This window comes from Hordeum vulgare, chromosome 7H, assembly GCF_904849725.1.
Source record: "Hordeum vulgare subsp. vulgare chromosome 7H, MorexV3_pseudomolecules_assembly, whole genome shotgun sequence".
Taxonomy (NCBI): domain Eukaryota; kingdom Viridiplantae; phylum Streptophyta; class Magnoliopsida; order Poales; family Poaceae; genus Hordeum; species Hordeum vulgare.
Window position 1 is genome coordinate 40770884 of NC_058524.1, and position 6465 is coordinate 40777348.

The 6465-nt window shown below is 40.4% G+C and overlaps 1 long non-coding RNA gene across 1 annotated transcript; it reads right to left on the bottom strand.

Moving 5' to 3' along the window:
- Window positions 1–345: 345 nt before the first annotated feature.
- Window positions 346–1893, bottom strand: LOC123406959. The gene is made up of 3 exons (XR_006612502.1): window positions 1789–1893; window positions 666–760; window positions 346–574 (listed from the first exon to the last, which is right to left on the bottom strand). It is a non-coding gene; the product is annotated as an uncharacterized LOC123406959 (long non-coding RNA).
- Between the last annotated feature and the right edge of the window lie 4572 nt (window positions 1894–6465).

Sequence of the window (6465 nt, forward strand, 5' to 3'; positions counted from 1 at the left end):
AAAGGACCGCAGTTGCAGCCATATTGGGGGCATGCAGTTGCGTGCCTATTGTTGGACATGCAACCACCCCCACCCCCCCTTGGACTAAACAAAGGACCTCAGTTGCAGCCGTGTTAGAACACATGGAATTGTGTCGCCGTACTAGGAGATTCAACCGGTGCCTATCTCCTCGTGTGTCCCTTCGACAAAACAAAAGGACCCTAGTTGCAGCAATGTTGAGGAACATGCAATTGCGTGCCTATTGTGGGACATGCACCCCTCCCCCTCTACAAAACAAAGGACTTGATTCGTAGCAATGTTGGGAGTTGTGCAGTTGCGTGCTCGTATTAGGAGATGCAACCCGTGACTATCTAGTTGTGTGTCCCTCTATCAAAACGAAAGGACACTAGTTGCAGTTGTGTGCCTATTGTGGGACATGCAACCACCACCATCTTGTTGTCTACATAAAATTTCCTCCAACCACTGCCATACATTGCGTTGTGTATGCGACCCTTCAAACACTTTACAGTGCAATAAACGTCACCTTCTTTTGTGTGATCTTGTTGAAGTGGACCCTTTAATTGCATGGCACAACCTATTTTGGTTGAACACAACAAAAGAAAAACATATAATAGTTAGGAATGTGTCACGACAAAAGAAAATAAAAATAGTAGCTCAAAACTTACCCCTGCGTTTTAAAGTTCTCCCATACATACATGCTGATGCATCTTTGCTTGATCTCATAGTCGCAATGGTTCAAACAAACTTCGCAAACAACATCCTGCATGCACACACAGAAAAAGAACATTTGAATAAAAAAATGTATAACTTCCTAACAACACACAATAAAAAAAAGTGTTGAACAAAATGAAAAATGAGAACAAAAAAGCATAACTAGGTGTTGCTACTGCCCAAAACCAACTTAAGAAGAGCTGAATGACATTAATTTACAGAAAAACATAAAAAATGCTATTGCTACCCCTAAAAATATATACTAAGGGCATGTGCCACTAAAAAAAAATCTTCAATACGAACAGTATCAGTGTTAGCACTCACCCCAGTTCAAAAAGTGAAGAAAAGACAATGGCTAGCAGAGGTTATAACCTAGCAAAAAAGAGTTTTAACTTAACAATCATAAAAGAAAATTCTCTTGTCACCTGCTGGTGTTCATAAGGTGCAAAAAAGACACACTATATTGACTCTCTTTACCCTGCCTCATATTCTATAGAACAAAAAAGAAGCAGTATCATCTTTGCTCCACCACCCAACATTTTCTATGAAAACACGTCAGCGAAAGACTCTATTATGCATGAACGCACAAAATAAACAAATTAAAACTAAAATATGGAGGCAACTGTCTCCTTGAAACTATGTAATCAAAAATCTGAAAAGCACAAAATAAACATGCACACTCCCTAGTTATACATTCAGTAATTATCTGTCTTTGTTTCCAATGATTGATAGGGTTCCAACAAAAGGTCCGAAACAATAGGTCGAGGCATTCCATTCCACAACAACAAACAACAAAAAGATCCATCAACCATGCTACCGATTATCATAAAAATTCTACTTACGTAATCTGCAGGGGGAATACACACCACAACCTACAAACTCCTCAAACCATCTTCAAAATCAAAATCTGCAGGGGAATGCATACCACTACCTGAATAGAACAAAGGGGGTCATTCTATGCTACAATCTAATACACTGGACTTGATAAAAAACAAAAGATTCAAGCAAAAAAATACCCTCAGATTTACTACGTCCCGCGAACAAAAAACACACAAACAATAGAGGGCAACAACTTACTCCATCAGCAGCGTCCCCCATTCTCTCGCTGCAGTTCACGAGCACAACGATTCCTTCGTTTTCCCTCTACTGATTTGACAGAGAAGAAGGAAGATAGAGAAGGGGGACACGCAACAAAGAGAGCGAACTGACTGAAATAATCCCGTTCCCCTACTTCTAGCTCCTTCCCCTATCGTCTCTCTGCAAGCCCGACCCACAAAAAAGACAAACAATGACGCCCGGGCCGCGCTTCGTAAAAAAACATAAACGGGCCCTACCGTGCCTTACACAGGCCGAACAAAGACTCAAAGCGTACGAGCGCGAATCAAAAAGCAACACACGATCGGACAACTATCCAGTTGACTAAGACTTCGCCAAGTCTCAGTCGACTGATTTTTAGCAGCTCTGATTAAAGAAACCTATTAGAGAAGGACAATAATATGCGCCGGCCCACCGACCCAATAGTTTCGACAGGTCGTCGCGCGGCCGTTCGATTAGCGCATCCTGCGCCGTTTAGATCTTATCCCCCGGGCCGTGTATTCCTCCTTGTGCCTCCCCGCATCACAGCTGTAAGCTTCGCGCGGCGCCTGCTCCTCCGAGCTTGGAATCCACTTCGTGTCGCCCACATCGGCCACCGGGATGCTCCTCAAGGTTGACTCCTTCGGCCGCCTGCGCACGCTCAGCACGGCCTACTCCTCCATGACGGCGCGCGCCCATGCTCCAAGCCAGCTACAACCATTGTAGTACAAATTGATACAGGTTGTAGCAAAAATCAACACCGGTTGTAGCAAAAAATCCTAATGAACTCGGGGTGAAAGTTTGTAGAATGTGGGAGAAGCTTTTTTGGTGAAGGTTGTAGGAAAAATTGATACCGGTTGTAGCAAAAAATTGACACCCGTTGTAGCAAAAAAATCCGGCGAACTTGGGTTTGCAACTCTGACTAATGTGGGATGCAGTTTTTTTAGTGGACGGTTGTAGCAAATTTGGGCGCCGGTTGTAGAAAATTTGGGCGCTGATTGTAGCAAAACTCGATGGTGATCGTGGTGACCATAAACTCCACCGGGCCGCCGTTGCAGCTCCACTCGACTGCTCAAGAGGCGCGCAAACGACATAGGAGGCAGGAGCTGAGGCTGCCTGGATCCATGGAGTTGGATGTCAGGAAAAAGTCACGAGGAAGAAAAAAAAGTGGACATGGGCGATCGGGAAAGGATAAGGTACACATGTTACCTTCCTGATGGTTGGAGCGCCAGCTTGGGGAAGCGATCAGCCCGAGCGTTCGGCCGGGCACCAGTTGTAAACGTTTACCATTAGAGAAGTACAAAATTTACTCGCCACCGCGGGCTACTATTTTTACTCGACACCCATTAGGTCCATAAAAATAAACTCGCTCTTCACTCGGTCACACCCACCACACAACCATGACGCATCTACTCCGACGCCTCCCCATTAGCCTCCACGGGCCACCACGTGACACCGGCGACATCCGTAGGACCCGTCATGCTCCTCCTTCATCCGGTTTGGTCCTCTCATGTCACCCACGACGCTTAAATTGGGAAATTTATGGCCCTCGCGACAGCCATTAAATCGACATATCTATGACCCTCGTCGTTGATGTCGGATTCTACGCATCCCGGGCGCTGACGCCGACGCTTTTTGGATGAATTGTATGATCTGATTGTGCCTTTCATGAAGACAAAAATGTGTCTCTTAGAGATGCAAAACAGTGCCCCTCGAAAAAAACCTTTTTTGCTTTTTCATGCCTCTCATGAAAGCAAAATTATGCCTCTCGCGAACAAAACGCGTTTTTCCTTTTCGAGAGCCACGGATGTGTCTCTCACAAAGGTAAAACTGTGCCTCTTGCGGAAGCAAAACCCTGCCTCTCGCGGTAAAAAACAGAAAATGCGTTTTCCCCTTTCCGAAAGGCACAACCATGCCTCTCGCGAAGGAAAAATCGTGTCTCTCGTCGAAGCAAAATCATGCCTCTCGCAAAAAAACATAAACGCATTTTTTTCATTTCTGAGAGGCACGGCTGTGCCTCTCGCGAAGAAAAAAACGTGCCCCTCGCAAAAGCAAAACCGTGTCTCTCACGAAACAAAAATAGAAAACGCATTTTTTCATGAAAAAATTGGAAAACATTTCGTCAGAAAGCTAAGAAAGACCGGTGGAAAACCACAACATCAAAAAATCAGAATAAAACCTATCTAAAAAGCCGAAAAAGTGTGCGGGAAAAATAAAAAATCAAAATCTGGAGGAAGCGCTCTTAGCGCGACACGTGACGGTGGCTAAGAACGCGCCAAGTGGCGGCGCACGGAGTGCTTGCTGGGATGCTTCCGAAGGAGCGCTCGCTAACTGATGACTCCCCTAATCTTCCACATACGTTGTTGTCTCGAAGTAAAAGAAATAGGAAAATCATATAGGATGCTCACTGCGTCCTAATGTCGATGCTTTGCATAGGGATATGCGAGCAAGAGAAGTAGTGGGCCGGCCCATTATCTAGCATTTTTTCATTGTTTTTCTTCTGATTTTACAGAAATTGTTTCTTTTTATTTTGGGCTGTATATTTTTTGGGTTATCCACTTTTCTTTCTTTGTTTTTTGTAATTTTGGACATCGATATCCATCACATGTATGGTGGAAGCAATATTCAACTACATGTTTCACGACTAGAAATTGAACCATTTCACTGTCTGTATGCACAAGTGATAAAATTGATGATGTTAGCAGATATTTTTTGTCTTTTCAGTTTTTAAAATGTTTATCTCTTAAATAAAAAACATAATTAAAAAACCCTTTCATCACTAAATCCGTCGTAACGAGATCTTCGAAACTATATCTCATATAGATATGTTTCGACGACTTTTTCTTTGTTTAAAAGTTTGCATGTCTATTTTACAGAAATTGTCATCATGATTATACAGAAGTTGCCATGATACATTTCAACTACTTTCTATTAAACTTCTAAAGTAAATTTTCACATTTTACAAAAAAGAAATGACGAAACTAAACCCACCATGATGAAGCTACCCATCCCCTTTGTACATTCTAACCTCTTTTTGTACATATTTCTCTTGCATAGGGAATAAAAGAAAAAAGGCTGTGGGGGTTTTCCCTACAGTAGCCGGTCAAAAAAAAAGTACTAAAATTTGTCATGACCCATGAAATAATTTTGACATGGTTCATATATAAAAAGAAATATGTCTTTAATTACTTTAAAGATGCAAGGTTAATGTCTAAAATTGTCACAAACCATAAAACATTGTGAATTACTTAAATTTTTCATGATACATGCAATCTAATTTGCTAGGGTTCATACAAAAAATATTTTCATGTTTAAAATACTAGAATTGCCATGGCCAAAATACTAAAAATGTCATGATCTATAAAATTAATTTGCCATAATGAATTACTAAAAATTGTCAGATCCATGAATTAAATTTGCCATGGTTAATTATTGAAATTTGCCATGGTCAATTAATGAAAATTGCCATGAAAAAAAGTTGAAATAAAATGATAGCTTCAAAAAAAAATATTAAACATGTCGTGGCAACTTTATTTCAAACACTACGGAAACTTCAGTGTAAACATTATGACAACGTTTGGACCAAAAACAGGTCGTTGAATTATATCCATATAGGATCTAGTTTTAAAGATCACGTCGCGATGGATTTTATTGATATGCAATTTGATCTCAAATTAACTTCTTAGCTTGCATATGTGTAGGTGTGATTTACTTAGTGCCTTCCCGTTCCCGTCCTCACCGTCGTCGATTGCCCGCGCCGTCCCGTCGCCGCACCACCTTGGCATATATGGACCATTAGATACGGAAAAATGTGTTGCTATAGGGGGGTTCCTGTTGTAGTGTGGTGAGCCTCTTGTCTTATTCCTTTTTGTAAAAAAAATCTTATTTGTATGATTTAAATAGTTACTTGTATTATTTTCTTAATTGTATGATTGTTTTTTATATATAATGTCATGGTTTGATATTCGTCCCCGTCGGCCCTGGTTCGATTTATGATTCGGATGTGGTATATTATATTTTATAACTATTTGTTTCATTTTGGGTTTATCACAATTATGCCCATCAAGTTGATATGGATATTTTTATTTAGGAGGTATGTGAACCAAAAATTGCAACCGACCCTCTTGTCGATAAGTTTAAGTTAGTTGAAAAAAACGATTATTTGAAAGAAAAAATAAAAATAATTGAAGAAAAGAAGATGAAATTGGAGTTGTATGTTGCTGATGTCGTCAAAGATCAGAAGATCAAGATGGACGCATTGCACTTGAAGATTAAAAAGATTAGAAAATATGTCATTAATAAAGAGGTTTGGTATTATTATGTTGTTGGATCAATTATTAACTTAGTTGCAATTTTGATCACATTCTGTTGTTGCATTTAAATGCTTTACATAGTTGTATGTTGTGTTACGAGAAGTATGTATTAACTTTATGTATATATTTTTGCAGTAATAACATTTGGTCACTACTCTACTTTGATTTTAATGTGATGAACTTATATTAATTTGGTCACTTCGGTATTGTGTAACGAAGCTGAGCCGGTGACTCCTCACTGATTGCGTTGGTTTCCCTCCAAGCTTAAAGGGTGATGTAGAACAACGACTCCAAGTATTTCTCTCAGTTATGAAATAAAGGTATCAATCCAGTAGAAAGATCCAAAAGACTATGTAAGTCATACCTC